Source organism: Macaca fascicularis, chromosome 6, assembly GCF_037993035.2.
Source record: "Macaca fascicularis isolate 582-1 chromosome 6, T2T-MFA8v1.1".
NCBI classification, from domain to species: domain Eukaryota; kingdom Metazoa; phylum Chordata; class Mammalia; order Primates; family Cercopithecidae; genus Macaca; species Macaca fascicularis.
The window spans coordinates 159,022,174-159,037,780 of NC_088380.1; the positions used below are offsets into that span (position 1 = coordinate 159,022,174).

The following is a 15,607-nucleotide window of genomic DNA, read 5'->3' on the forward strand; positions in this document are numbered from 1 at the left end:
CTCATTTGAGATGAAGCAACTCCCTTCCATCTATGATCCGGTAAAATCTAAAACAAGTTAATTACTTCCAAGATACAATGGGGGTATGGGCACTGGATAAATGCTTCCATTCCAAGTGGGAAAAATTGACCAAAACAAAGGGGCTAGAGGCCACATGCCAAGTCCTAAATCTAGTGGGGCAGTAATTAAATCTTAAAGCTCCAAAATAATCTCCTGTGACTCCATGTCTTATATCCAGGGCATGCTGATACAAGGGGTGGGCCCCATGACCTTAGGCAGCTCCTTCATGGGCTGGTGTTGAGTGCCTATAGCTTTTCCAGGTGCATGATGCAAACTGTTGGTGGGTCCACCATTCTGGTGTCTGGAGTATGGTGGAGGCTCTCTTCTCACAGCTCCACTAGGCAGTGCTCCAGTGGGGACTCTGTAGGGGATCCAACCACACATTTCCCCTTTGCACTGCCCTAGCAGAGGTTCTTCATGAGGGCTGTGCCCCTGCAGCAGACTTCTGCCTGGACATCCAGGCATTTCCATACAACCTCTGAATGTAGAGGAAGAGGTTCTCAAACCTCAATTCTTGACTTCTGTGCACTAGCAGGCCCAATACCATGTGGAAGTTGCCAAGGCTTGGGGTTTGCACCCTCTGAAGGAACTGCCCCAGCTGTACCTTGGCTGCTTTTAGCCACAACTAGAGCTGAAGTGGCTGGGACACAGGGCACCATGTCTCAAGGCTGCACAGAGCAGTGGGAGTCCCTGAGTGGGGCCCATGAAACTATATTTCCTCCTAGGCCTCCAAGCCTGTGATGGGAGAGGCTACCACCAAGATCTCTGTCATGCTCTGGAGACATTTTTCTCATTGTCTTGGCAGTTAAAATTTGGCTCCCTCCTTGTTACTTATGCAAATTTCTATAGCAAGCTTGAATTTCTCCCCAGAAAATGGGTTTTTGTTTTCTATTGCATCGTCAGGCTGCAAATTTTCCAAACTTTTATGACCTGGTTCTCTTTTAAACATATGCTCCAATTTCAAACCATCTCTTTGTGAATGCATAAGACCGAATGCTTTCAGAATACTCCAGGTCACATCTTGAATGCTTTGCTGCTGAGAAATGTCTTCCTCCAGATACCCTAAATCATCTCTCTCAAGTTCAAAGTTTCACAGATTTCTAGGGTAGGGGCAAAATGCTGCCAGTATCTTTGCTAAAGCATAGCATGAGTGACCCTTATTTCAGTTCCCAGTAAGTTCCTCATCTCCATCTGAGACCATCTCAGCCTGGACTTCATTGTTCCTATCACTATCAATATTTTGGTCAAAGCCATTCAACGAGTCTCTAAGAAACTCTAAACTTTCCACATCTTTCTGTCTTCTGAGCTCTCCAAAGTGTTTCAACCTCTGCCTGTTACCCAATTCCAAAGTGGCTTCTACATTTTCAAATTCTCTTTATAGCAGTGCCCCACTACCTTGGTATCAATTTACAGTATTAGTCTCTTTTCACACTGCTGTAAAGACATCTGAGACTGGGAAATTTATAAAGGAAAGAGGTTTAATTGACTCACAGTTCTACATGGCTGGGGAGGCCTCAGGAAACACATTCATGGTGGAAGAAGCAGGCACCTTCTTCACAAGGTGGCGGAAGAGAGAAGAGAAAAGCCCGGGGGAAACTACCGTTTATAAAACCACCATATCTCATGAGAACTCCCTCACTATCATGAAAACAGCATGGGGGAAACCACCCACATGATCCAGTCTCCTCCCACCAGGTCTTTCCCTCAACACCTGGGGAATCACATTCAAGATGAGATTGGAGTGGGGACACAGAGCCTAATCATATTACCATTTTTCCTACCTTTGAGCTTCAATTCTCACTGTTTTTTCACTTGAAGTGCCCCCTGCCTGACCTCCATATTACCAAATCCCACATATTATGAGACCCTATCTCATCAAGACTTTCTTCTCCCTACTCCACCTTATTTGAGTAGAGACCTGAATGAAGTAAAGAGCCATCTGTGCAAGGATCTGAAGGAAGAGGTTATGTGCAGAGGGAACAGACATGGAAAGATTTTGTCTGGAACCTGCTAGGTGGATTTCCAGACCAGCATAGACACCAGCCAATGTGTGATTCACCTTTGTATTGTCCTTGGTGATGATGAAATCTGTTTGGATGAATCGGTGTTATATTAATGTTTGAGGGTTAGACCCCTGAATGGGAGGGGAGACATATACTGGGTAGACATATCTATGTCTACATGGATGTTACCTCATTAAACCTTATGACAGATTTATAAGTTAGGTATGATCATTACCTACCCTTATTTAAGAGATTAAAAAAAAGTAACATTCAGGTCAAGTGACCTATTCATGGTCACTCAGCTATTAAATACTGACTCTTAGGATACAGAGTCAAATATTTACCACAGCCTATAAGGCCCAGCATGGATGCCCTTCCAGCCAATGCCCTCCCAACCCATCCCTCACACTTCACTTTCTGCACCCACCAAACTGGCCTTCTCTTTATTCTCCAATATGCTGTGCTTTGTCCATTACTGGGTCTTTCCTGGAAGTAGCTCTTCTCTGTAGATGCAATGTTCCCCTCTCTCCTCTGCTTGGTTAATCCCTTATTCTCCAGATATTTTTTCAACTGTCATCACCTAAGGGAAACTTACAGAGGTTTTAAAATAGGCCTATAATTCTCTGCCACTCTTTCTATTGAGAGGAAGGGTCTGTATTCCTGCTCTTCAATCTAGACAGGTTTATGACTGCTTTGACCAAGGATGTGGTGAAAGCGAGGCTACATAACTTTTGAGGCTGGATTACAAGATGCTGTTCAGTTTCTACCTTGTTCATCAGAAGAGTTGTGCTCGGAGACCTGAGCTGCCTCACAGGAATGCCAGCTTTCCTAAGACCCCATGCTGGAGGTGCTTTTTGTAGGTTTTCTGGTTCGCAGCCAGCCAACCTCTTGACTGACAGCCAGCATCCACACTGTTATGGTGGGTAAGCCATTTTAAACACTCAGTTCAGTCAAACCTTCAGGTAACTGCAGCCTCACACCATTAGAGAACCCAAGAGAGAATTCCCAGCTGAGACTTTCCAGAATTTCTGACTCACAAAATTGTAATCAAAATAAAATGGTTGTTTTAAGCTATTAAGTTATGGGGCAATTGATTGTGTGGAAATAGATAACTTTAATGAAATTATCCATTTAACCAGTTTAGATCAGGCTCCTTTTTGCATGCTCCTATAGGACTTAATTCCTTTTCTTCAGAGCACTTGTCTCAGTTGGCCACGATACACTCAGTGTAATTATACGATCATCTGTCTCCCTACTAGACTGGAAGCTACATAAGAAAAGAACCATTGCTGTATTTCTGGATTGTTCTATCATTTAGGAGTGAATATAGCTGCAAGTAATAGATTTTACTAGCAGTGTCCTAAACCTATGCTGCTTGTTTCCCTCATGAGACATAAAATGTGAAGATGACTGGCTGTTGGTATTAGTTTAAGGACCCAGACACTCTCCCTTCCTTTTTGGCCATACTCAGTGTGTTGTATTTTCATCCTCATGCTTGTCCCCTCATTGTTGCAAGATTGATGCTTTGGCTCCAGGTATTATATTTTTATTCATCATCCCAATAAGCAGGAAATAAAAGGACAGAGAAAAAAACATTTTTTCCCCTCATGGATATGTTATTTTTCCAGAAAGAAAGTCTCCAACAGATTTTTATTTATATCTCATTGATCAGGACTGAGTCACATTATGGAAAAGAGTTAGCATAGCTGGTAAAAGGCTATTACCTTTAGAAGAACCTGCACGTAAGATTGGCCCTTGGCTGGCATCTGAAAACTTGGTGTTTGACCCATTCCCAACAAATGAGGGTGGTTTCTGGCTTCTAAACTATATAAATAAGATGATTTATGCTGAACACTGCTTTCCTTTTGAGAATCTAGAATTTTGATATGTGCTAGGTAGAGGGCACTAATATGACCACTTCTCAATAAGAACCTTGGATTCTGAGTTTCAAATGGGCTTCCCTAGGCAGAAACATTGCACATATGGTACTGCATTTTTAGTTTTATTTATTTTTTTGCTGCTGGAATAGGGAACAATGATGTGTCCCCTCACCAGGTGGTGACAGCATAATGAAGCCTGTGCATGGATTTCTCTAGATTCCACCTTGTGTCTTTTCCCCTTGTGGGTTCTACTGTGTATCCTTTGGCTATAATAAACTTGAGCCCTGGATGCTTCTAGTGAATAATCACATGTTTGTATAATCTTTAAGACTCCACCTGGAACACATGCTTTCTAGTAGACCCATAATAATCAAAGAATGGGAGGGATACGATGACTGTCTTAGACCAGCACAATTCATCCCTTTGGCCTAGGGATAGGTTTGCTCCACCAACTGCGCACACATTTTAGGTTCTGGGACTGATTGGGAAGGGACTATATATGTGTGCTGGAGAGTGATGTTTAAGCCTGTAACGGTCCCTAGCACATAAAAGGTGTGCAGTACACACATGGGGAAAGAAAGAAAAAGAATGAAGAGGGCAGAGCAAGATTTTGGCTCCAGGTGTCGTTCTTTCCAAAGCCTAGATATTATCCCATGTGCCACATGCCACCTGCTTTGTGTTGTTTCCTCTGAGTGCTATTGGGAGGATCATATAACAGGGCTTTTAAAAGGACCATACGGTATACACATGAGCAGGTTCTCTGTCAGTCTACATGCAATGGCGCAAGGCAAATTTACTTTGTCTACTTGGAAAGTGGATAAAATAGCATCTACTTCCATCCCATCTGGTATTATGACTGGAGTCATATTTTGGACTCCAGTGAGTATTTTGGAAACACTTCTGAGTTGGTTTGGATGGGAATTTTAGTCTGTTTTCTTAAACAATCCCTGCATCAAGCCAAAATAATTTCATTTTGAGAATTCTTGCTTTCGGTATCTTTGTATCCTAAGTAAATGTTCTTCATGAAGAAAATTAGGATCTTGCAGGCAGTGTTTCCTTTGTTGGTTGAGATGCTGGGGAAATTGCCCAGGACAGTGGGACACGAGGATAGTGTACTGTTAACCTAATGCTGAGAGGAGAGTCAAGTGGGATCTTGCACACAGTAGGACTGTCTGTGCATGAGAGCTAACGATAGTGCACCAGGAGGAAATACAACACACAGCACTCAGAGGATATTTACAGTGGCTTTTTCCTAAGTTTGCTGTGACCTCTGCCAACAATAATTATTTGGGAGGCTGTTTATGAAAGAAACGATGATATCATTTTGATTCATAGAATATCACTTCGAAGACTGATCTTAGATTTAAGCCGGTCCAGGACCTCAATTTTACAGATAGATAAACTAAGGCCCAGAGAAGGCAAGGGATTTGTCCAATGTTGCAAAGGAAATTAATGTCAGGACCAGAATGAGAAACTGATCTGCTGACTCTCAACTACCAGTACTTTCCCTAGAGACTACCAATTGCAGAGTGGGTAGTAATAATATTTCTCTAAGATTATGTAGGTCTTTATATGACTTTTCAAGGCATTTTCAGAGGTAGATCTGTATTTTAGTTGTCAGGAGACTGAAGTACAGTGTGTTAAAGGGAGTTACTAGGATTTGAGCTCAGTTCTTCTAACTAACTAACTATTTTTTATTTTTACACTATTCTGGATAGTGGAATTCTAGCAATTATAACAACAATTATTATGACTGCTACTCTCAGAAGGCTTTTGGCTACAATTAACAGAAAACCCACTAAATGTAGTTTAAGTACTAGGGATTGATTTTTTTCATCAAGCAACAGCAAGCGATCTGGGCAGCTTCAGGGTTGAAGAATTTGGCAGCTTAATGACATCATCACAGATGTCATTTCCTTCTATCCTTTTGTTCTGCCATGCTATCAGTAGGGTTTTCCTTTACAGTCACAGGATGCTTTAAATTAGCATGATGATCCTAATGACCAAGAGGCTTGTGGTAGCCTTATTTACCAATCACAGAAAACTTTCCACCTAGAAATACTCTTCTCAGGTCTCAATGGCCAGGATTGGGTCACATGTTCATTCTCAAGCAATCACTGGTAAACAGAAAAGATTAACATTGCATTTGGACCAACCAGGATTCATTCACCGAGACAGGGTGGTAGAGTCAACTGCTGCATAAAGGTAACATGCCCAAGTTTACACAGCTGGAAAATGACAAGGAAAGAAATGATACGCAGATCTGCCTGACTTCACAAGCAATGTTCTTAACCACTGCATATAACCACCTCCCATTCTTGTTCCCATGCTCTCTCTCTTCTCCCCATCGTTTCCCCTCTACAGTATCATTTGCCAGATTCCCAGCCTGCATGCCTAAGTTGCTTTGGCTGGTGATTGCAGGATCGTCTCCTTGCCAGGTCAATGTCAGCAATCAATCCCCATCTCCTGGGCATGAAAACCAGCCGATTAGAGCTGTAAGTAGGTGTTTAACAACACAGAGGCAGCCAGAGCGTCAGTCAGCAATTTTTTCCTCTGGCGGCTGGGCATTAGCAAATATGCTGAGAGAGGCACCCCTGTTCCAGCTGCTGGGAGGAGGGAATCTCACCACAAAAGATGATTTGAAAAAAAGAGAATGACAGGATGTCAGAGATAAAAGGACCCCTAGGCATGGCCTAGACCAGCTCCATCCTTGTATTGATGAAGAAACTAGGGTCCAGAGTAGGGAGGAGATTGTTTGGGGGTCACACAGAAAATAATAGTTGGATTCAGAACTCAAGACCAGAGCCTGGACTAATCCAATACTATTTCCAAGACATTTCAAAGCCCAACCCTCTATTCTGTTGCTCTGTAATTTCCACCCATGAAATTAGTTTCTTAGTGAAATGACATCTGAAAAAACAAAGGCATTTTGGACTCTATTGTCTAATCTCAGGTGCCTCCTGGCAATTTCTAGAGAGAAGTGGCCACTAACATGGGTTAACTGCTCCAGACAAAGTCCTGTTAGGTCCTTAGCTGAAGACAGGGCAGCTACCTGTAGCAAATTCCCATTCCTGTCCAACTTCCTTCTTCCGTTCCAGCCACTTTAGTCTCTCTGGTTTGATCAATCAGAAAAAGTCCTGGTGAACTGGAAAAATCTAAAGGTATGTGAACCTTGGAGCTCCACAGTCTAAAAGAGAATGTTCTCAACTTGAGAGGAAAAACTTAAAAAGCAGGTCAGAGTGCAAGGATTCCTCCTGACATCTTAAGATGACTTGAGATCCCCATATTTCTAATAAATCATATGTATATGGGTTTGGGGAAAACATAAGAATTTAAATGGCATTTGCTAAATGCTAACAAGAGTGATAATAGTAGCAGTTGCTATTTTGACCTTCACTCTGTGACAAGCACTGCGCCCAGCCCTTCACATGCATTTTTTTCCTTAGTCTTCACAATACATGACACTTTTTTTGTCTATTTGTTTATTGTTTGTCTTCCAAGATTAGAAAGTCTGCTTCACTATCATGGGAACCTTTTTTTTTTTAAAAACACAATATCCCCAACTCCCAGAACAGTATCTACCACATAATAGGTGCTCAGTTAATACAAACTGAATTCATGAAGGGACAGTAGGCTGATGATGTATGTATGGTTGTTCTTCATTTTATAGGTATGACAACTGAGGGTTAGAGGCACTAATTTGTCTAAGGTAACTATATAAGTTTATTTTTGGCTGCAATTAGTAGAAAACCAACAAATGTTGGTTTAAACAAATAGTTGGGTTTTTTTTTTGTTTTTTTTTTTCTGCAACAAGTATACTGGTGGTACTGTAGATGAGGATTCCACTTCAATGATGCCGTTAAGGACCCAAGTTTTATCATTCTGCTGTGCTTCCCTCTGCCATCCTCAGTCTGTTGGCTTTTGAATTTGTGCTTGTATACTCATGCTTACAAGATGGTTATGACCTGAAGTGTTTGCTTCAGGCAGCAAGTTTGTGTTCAGGGAAGAAGCAAGAGGATCGAGATAGCGCTAATTACATGTATCTCTATTATTACAAAAAGTGAAAGTCTTTCCAGAAAACTCAGGCTGATTTCCATTTAGATCTCATAGGCCAGACTTGTGTGACATGATTACCCCTAGCTGCAAGGAAGGCTGGGAGAAATGAGTACAGCAGACCCTTGAACAACATGGGGGTTAGGAGCCAACCCTTTGCACAGTAAAACTTCCACATATAAATTTTTTACTCCCCCAAAACTTAACTACTAACAGCCTACTGTTGACTGAAAGCCTTGTGGATGACTAACATATACTTGGTGTGTTACATATATTATATACTGTATTTTTACAATAAAGGTAGAAAATAAAATGTTCTTAAGAAAATCAGAGAAAATATATTTTCTGTTCATTAGGTGAAAGTAAGTAATCATAAAAGTCTTCATCCTCATCATCTTCATGTTGAGTAGGCTGAGGAGGAGGAGAAACAGAAGGGTTGATCTCTCTTGGGGTGGCAAAGGTGGAAGAGGTGGAGGAGGCTGAAGAGGAGGCAGGAGGAACAGGCACACTGGTATAACTTTTATTGAAAAAAATCTATGTCTATGTCTAAGTGGCTCTGTGCAGGGTAATTAAGGCTCAGTTGTATTCGGCTTTCTCTGGTTCCATAGAGAGGCAGGAAAGGGATGTAGGGATTAACAATAGGTTTAAGTTAGTCAACAAATGTGTCTGCTACAGTCATGCAGGTAGCAGTGATAGAGGCAGGATTGGGACACAGGCTCGTTTGCTTCCAACGTCTGTGCTCTTATCGACCAAAAATTAGCTGGCCTGACTTTTACTCCTGATCTCAATAGAAAATGATCAACATGGGAATGCTTGTTCTGTTCTGAGTCCTAGTTTCTTTATTTGCAAAATGAAGAACTGGGTTAAATGAGGTCTGTACTCCCTGCTAGCTATAAGATTATATAATTTTGTGTCTCAGTCTGGCAAATACCCACTTTTAAAAGTCTTATTTTTAACCAAATCAAAATCACCATTGCAGCGGGGTAATATATTTCCCAAGGTCCAAATGCGTAACATGGAATTGATTTTTTTGGGGTTTGTTTTCATAGATGGTGGTATGTGTGTTTATGTGTGTCCCTTTGAGGTATCTGATTTAGTTTGAGGCGGTGAATGGAGATTGATTTTTGTCTGTGGTGATATGTAAAGCCCAATTGTTGTTGAGGTTCCTGCTTAAATAGTTCTTCCTCCATCCTCTCCTTTTTTTGCTCCCTTAACAGACCAGCCTGGTGGAGACCTTATGTTTCAGGGTTTGATTTGATTTTCTATTGCTTCTTGCTAGCAGTAATTCTCTTCACAGGGCTGAGAATTACTGCTAATAAGAAGCAATAGAAGATTGCTTCTTGGGGGACATGAGTGCTGGTCCCATGTGTTTCACTAATCAACTGTGGAAAACTGAAGAAGTCCTTCTACTTCTCTTGGTATCTGTTTTCTCATTCATACAATGACCAGGTTAGATGAGATAGTCTATATCTTAGGATCCTCCTCCTAGCTCTGATGTTTATATATCTGCAGTTGTAAGGGGACAAAGCAGATTCTAATTAATGAGCAGAAGAACACATTAGCCTTGTTTTCTTCATTTACTAAATGGTTATAAAGATTGAAAGACAAAATAGAAAATAGTAAATAAATACATGACATAACTACTATTTTAAATAAGTATTCTTAAAACTCCAGGCCAGACATTTATTTGTTTGTTTTGAAAATATACCATTGCATTTAGAAAATTCAGAGTGATGTTTTGGGGGTCTCAGCAAAACATGACACCCAATGATGTGGAAATAGCATTGGGTGTTGAAACAGACCAGTCTGGGTTACATCTTAACTTGGTCATGTTGTGGCTTTGTGACCTGGGTCATGCTATTTATTCTCCAGGGTTCTTTTCTGCAAAATCAGGGTTAAATATATTGACATCAAATGATTATTGTGAGGGTAAAATAAGCAAATTTATGAAAAGCATTCAGCACAATGGTTGGCACATGGTAAAGACTCAGTAGCAGCTGTTTTTAAATCCTTCTTCCTTATTGATGCATCTAGAACCAAACAAAAGATTTGGCTATTTTCAGTTTTCCAGGTGAACATTTTCTTCTCTGGTAGTAGAGCTGCTTTTGACAAGACTAGACATAAAGCTTGATGCATCTTTACTATATTGGCCACCTGTAGTTCTGTTTTTGGAGATGGGGTAGAATGAGTGAATCTAGCTGGCAGGACCCCTACCTTCTATTCTTTCACTTAAGAGATCTGAGACATTAGGAACATCATTGAGTTCCTCTCTTCTTTAGTTTGCACATCTGCAAATTTTGATGGTCATTTCAGGGGGCTTTTATTAGCCCTCTAATAATTTGAACATACTTGACACTTTCTAAAACATTATGAAAATATCAATTATCAGTTCTGTTATTAGTTCATCCAGCTATCTTTAAATTGGTCCCCTCTTGTTCAAATTCTTTCTGAACTTCAAGGTCAAAGTCATTCCACCTGTTAAGGGAAACCTTCCACCTCAACTCTTTAAGATCTCCCCCAACTCTATTCATAGCCCTTGCTGCTTGGCTCACACTCTGTTGGTGATTGGAATAGCAGCCATATAGGGTTTGGGTTATTTCTCCCTTTGTACAACATTTCTCCCTGACTTGATATTGATATTGCCTCTTTCACATTATTGTAAGTCTTTCATATCCTGTATCCATGCAAATCTCTTAGAGGACAGTTAAAAAAATACATGTTGGCTGATTGGTTTTCTGTATGTGTGCATGCATATGTTTCATTGTTCAGCCTGACTGATTTTCATTTAGGAACAACATATTTTTATTTAAAATGTATTTATTTCTTTGGGAGGTAATATCTGCTCATGACCCCAAATTAAAAATATCCAAAGATTACACTTCTGTGAAATGTGTTCTCCCTCCCCTCTCTCTTCCCTGGTTCCCTCCCCAGAGACAACTGAGAAATTGTTACCAGTTCTTTGATGGTCCTAGCCAGAGCTGGTCTATATATTCCCTTTTCCCTATAATGGTAAGTTTCTCTTATATATCCTCATGTTTTTACTTAATGTATTGTGGATAAATATCTATTATCTTCCTTATCAGTCTAAAAAGATTTTGGGGGTATTTTATAGTTTATTTAAGCAATCATATTTTAATTAAAAATTTGCAATGAGGTAATTGCAGATTCACATGTAGTTGTAAGAAATAATATGGAGAGATCTCATGTACCATTTATCTAGTTTATCTTAATGGTAGCATTTTGCAAAACTATAGTACAAAATCACAACCAGGTTACTGACATACAGTCTACCAATCTTATTCAGATTTCCCCAGCTTTACCTGTATTTGATATGTGCATGAGTATATGTACATTTTGTTGTGTGTATGCGTGTTCAGTTATATGCAATTTCATTATGTGCAGATTTGTGTCTTTACTACCACATTCAAGACCCTGAATGAGGATCTGTTGTGTTGTCCTTTTATAGTAACACCCACTTCCTTTCACCTCTTCTCTGTCCCAATCCCTGTCAACCACTAATCAGTTATTCATTCCTAAACTGTTATTAAAAAATGTTATATGAATAGAATCCTATAATATGTTACCTTTTGGAACTGTTTTTTTTTTTTTTCTCACTGAATGTAAATCCCTGGAGACTCATTCAGATTGTTTCATTTTTATTGCTGAATATGCACGGTCATCCACCACATAACATTTTGTTCAGCAATGGACCACATATACAATGGTAGTCCCATAAGATTATATTTGTGCATTTTAACTGTGCTTTTTCTCTCTTTAGTTATGTTTAATTACACAAATATTTACCACTGTGTTGCAGTTGCCTGCAGTATTCAGTACAGTAACATGCTGTATAGATTTGTAGCCTAGAAACAATAGGCTAAACCATAGGGACTAGATTGTAGTAGGCTAGCCCATCTAGGTTTGTGTAGGTACACTCTGATGTTTGGACAAAAACAAAATCACCCAACAATGCATTTCTCAGAATAGCTACCCATCGTTAAGTGATGCATAACTGTATTTATGACTGTACCACAGTTTATCTCACCATTTATCTGTTGAAGGACATCTGGACTGTTTCCAGTTTTTTATTATTATGAATAAAGCTGTGATGAGTATTTGTACACAGAGTATTTGTGAACATGAGTATTTAATTTTCTGTGATAAATGCCCAAGTGTGTGACTGCTGGTTTGTATGATAATTGCATTTAGTTTTATAAAAAACTGCCAAGCTCTATTTTTTACAGTGGCTATACCATGTTATATTCCCACCAGCAATGTATGAGTGATCTAGTCTCTCTGCATTTATGCTGGCAGTTAGTGGCATTACTATTTTTTATTTTAGCCATTCTGATTGGTGTATAATGATATTCCATTATGGTTCTAATTCGCGTTTCTCTGATGGCTAATGAGCAACTTTTTATGTGCCTTTGTCATCTGCATATCCTCTTATTTGAAATGTCTGCTCATGTATTTTATCCGTTTTCTAATTGGATTTTTTTTACTATTGAATTTTGAGAGGTTCTGATATATTTTAGATACTAGTCCTTTATTGGATTCGTGGCTTGCAAATATTTTCTCCCAGTCTGTAGGTTGTCTTTTCATCTTTTTCCCATGGGCTTTCATAGAGTGAGAGTTTTTAATTTTGATGAGATCCAATTTATCAATTTTTCCTTTAATGAATCATGCTTTTGAAGTCAAGTCTAAGAATTTTTTTCCTAGTTCAGGATCCAGAATATTTTTCCTCATGCATTTTCCCAAAAGCTTCATAGTTTTACATGTTATGTTGAGGTCCATGACCTATTTCAAGTTAATTTTTGTACGTAATACGTGGTTTAGGTTTATTTATTTATTTTTGTCTATTGGTCTTCAATTATTCTAGCACCACTTGTTGAAGAAGCCATGCTTCCTCCATTGAATTACTTTTGCACCTTTATGAAAAGTCAATTGTATATATTTGTATGGTTCTATTTCTGGGTTTTCTTTTCTGTTTCACTGAACTATGCATCTATCCATCCACTAGTACCACACTCTCTTGACTACTATAATATATAATAAGTCTTAAAATCAGGTAGACTTACTCCTTTCACTTTATTCTTCTTTGCCAAGATTGCTTTAGCTATTCTAGGGACTGTGTCTTTCCACTTGAATTTCAGAATAACCTTGTCTATGTCTATAAAATCCTTGCTGAAGTTTCAATAGTCATTGCATTAAATTTATGGGTCAGTTTGGGGAGAAGCAACATCTTTACCATGTTGAATATTTATTATGAGCAGCATATGCTCTCTATTTAGGTCTTTAATTAATAAGCATTGTGCAATTTTTAGCATACAAGTGCTCTGTGCAAGTTTTGTTGAGTTTATATCTTTTTTTTTTTTGGAGCAGTTGTAAATGGTACTATTTTAAATTTCATTTTCCACAAATTCATTGTAGTATATAGAAATGAAATTAACTTTTGTTTTTTGGTCTTGTTTCCTGAAGCTTCCTGAACCCACTTAGTGCTGAACAGTTATAGGAGTTATTTTTAATGGATACTCTGGAGTTTTTATATAGATAATTGTGTCATTTATAAATAGACAAAATTTTATTTCTTCTTTTCTATTTAATATGCCTTTTGTTTCTTTTTCTTGCCTTATTGCAATAGCTAGAACCTCTAGCACTATACTGAGTGAGAGTGGATATCCATGCCTTATTCCTGAGCTTTGTGGGGGAAGAATTCCATTTGTCACCTTTAAGTATGATGTTAGCAGAAAGTCACCTCCATTTTCTAAAGACTACTGAATAACCTTACAATTCCAATGTAAGATTGTACTATAATTCACTTTTCAGGTTCTTTATCAATGAGTTTTTGTTGCTTTCAATCTTTGGCACAATAACACTTTTATGCATGTGCTCATACACCTGTCACTTTTCATATGTTCATGAATATATGGATAAGATAAATTCCTAGAATATGGCCCTCTTTTCTGTTCTGTCTAGACCCACTTCCTAGGTGATCTTTCTCTGCTGTGTGGTTTTAAATACCATACAATGACAACTCCCAAATATGTGTTCTCACTCTGATTTCTGCCCTGAATCCAGATCTGTGTATTCATTTTTCTCATGTAGTATCTCCATTTGGACATCTAACATGCTTTCAAGGTCAACATATCTAAAACTGAACTCCTAATTTGCCTGTATCCATCCCTTAAAACCTGTTTCTTTGAAGCTCTCCCTATTTTAGTAAATAGCATTCTGCCCTTCCAGTGGCTCAGGCCAAAAACCTTGTGGTCATCCCTACTGCCTCTATTTCTCTCACACACACCCAAACTTTCAGCAAATCTTGTCCTATGATTACTTATCCCCACTCCATGGCTACCACTCTGGTCCAACCACCCTCCTATCTTCCTTGGATTGTTGAGTTGCCTCCTAGTCTCTCTCCTGTATTGCTTCCTTACAGTCTGTTCCATACAAGAGCTCACACTGGTTCTCTAAGAACTAATTTCTAGGCTTAGACCTTCCCAAAGGCGTCCCATTTTCCACAGAGTGAAAATAAAGGTTTGTACTCTGGCCTGGAGGGTTCTATATAATCTGACCTGTGATTCCTGCCTGCTCTGGATCCTGCAGCTCTTTGAGCTCCTGCTTTGCTTACTTTGCTCTGGCTATGTTGACCTCATTTATCTTCCTTAAAATGCAAGTACTCTATGATCTCAAAATACATACCATCCCCATGACTGGCATACTCTTTCCCCAGGTATACATATAGCTCATGTCCTCATTTCCTTCAGGCATTTGCTCAGTTTTTACTTGATCAGAGGGGTCTTCCCTGCATACCCTCATCCCACTTTGGAATTCTTCCTTCCCTTTAACATGATTTGTTTTTCTGCATGTGACTTAGCATCACCTGAAATATTATGTATTCTCTTGTTTATCTGTTTATTGCAGACCTTTTCCCCAATAGAATGTAAGTACTATGGGTGAGGCTTTGTTGGTTTTGTTAGGGGGCTATTTTCAGCACCTCCAACAGTGCTCAATAAATGTTTGTTGGATGAGTTAGTAAGTAAACTTCTGAGTCAAATGGTATGTGCATTTAATATGTGATAGATATTGCAAATTACACTACACAAAGGTTGTACTAATACTATACTAATACTTACCCTCCCATTGATAACATACGAGAACCCTTTCTTTTTTGTACATATGTCATTAATAGTTCATCTTGAGACTCTTAGCTTTGTACTATAACATTCAGAGACATGATGGATTCAACCTCCACACATTTACCAAGCCTCCAGGACAAATCTCAAAACATTTCGTATGGTTCTGGTTGTTTTAACAACAAGACAACTGAAATAACTGAGCTCTCAAGGTTTGCGTTTTCATATAATTTCACAGAGAAGAAGAATCTGGCAGAGCGTTCATAGCTTCTGTGTTTTGTTTACATGGAAATGTGAACAGAGGTAACCTTATCTTTCTATTAGATTTGCCCTCAAATCCCAACTCAGATAGCATAGGAGAGCCCACTTCCTGGTGACTTTTTGGTTTTTTTTTTTTTTTTTAGAAACAAGAACACTTCTCTTTACCCAGCAAAGTGCCTCCTCCAAGGTCCCAGAACCATTGAGGGTGTTTGGGGGG

The 15,607-nt window shown here is 39.2% G+C and overlaps 1 long non-coding RNA gene across 1 annotated transcript in view; it reads left to right on the forward strand.

The window, feature by feature from the left end:
* LOC102121395 (uncharacterized) overlaps nucleotides 1-15,607 on the forward strand; it is a 295,344-nt gene that overhangs the window by 149,055 nt on the left and 130,682 nt on the right. The gene's annotated exons all lie outside the window — the stretch shown is intronic.